The following is a 694-nucleotide window of genomic DNA, read 5'->3' on the forward strand; positions in this document are numbered from 1 at the left end:
CATTCCGCAGCCATTCAAGATGTTGCAGTCTCCATTTAGCAGATGAAGTTAACACGTGATTCAGAACCAGGCGTGGGGGACTCAAGTCTGATTCCAGAGCAGGATCCTTGGTGACAAAGTCAGCGGGTGGGCTGGACAGAGTAACCCACATGATGGACACAAGGTACCCCTCTCCACCCACGCAACTTCAGAGTGACCCAACGCAATGCTCCGTGCTAGGGTCTATCTGTGTCCCCCTAAAAGTCATCTGCTGAAACCCCACCCTCCAGTGATGGTGTTAGGAGGGAGGCCTTTGGGAAGTGATTGGGTCATGAGGGTGGAGCCCCAAGAAAGGGATCAGGGCTCTTAGAAAAGAGACCCCAGGCCCATAAATCAGTGAACTTAGAACTCTCCCTTTCACCACAAGTAAAAATAAACTCAGAGTGCCCTGAAGACTTAAATATAAGACATGACACGATAAAACTCCTGGAAGAGAACAACAGAAAAACTTTGACATAAGTTGTATCAATGTTTTCTTATGTCCATCTCCCAAAGCAAAAGAAACAAAAGCAAAAAATGAACAAATGGGACATACGCAAACTTTAAAACTTCTGCGCAGCAAAGGAAACCATAGACGAAACAAAAAGACAATCTACAGAATGGGAGAAAATATTTAGAAACGATGTGACCAATAAAGGTTTAATTTCTAAGTTAT

This window comes from Moschus berezovskii, chromosome 5 (assembly GCF_049115385.1).
Source record: "Moschus berezovskii isolate FMDL1 chromosome 5, NW_MosBer_1.0, whole genome shotgun sequence".
Classification (NCBI taxonomy): Eukaryota; Metazoa; Chordata; class Mammalia; order Artiodactyla; family Moschidae; genus Moschus; species Moschus berezovskii.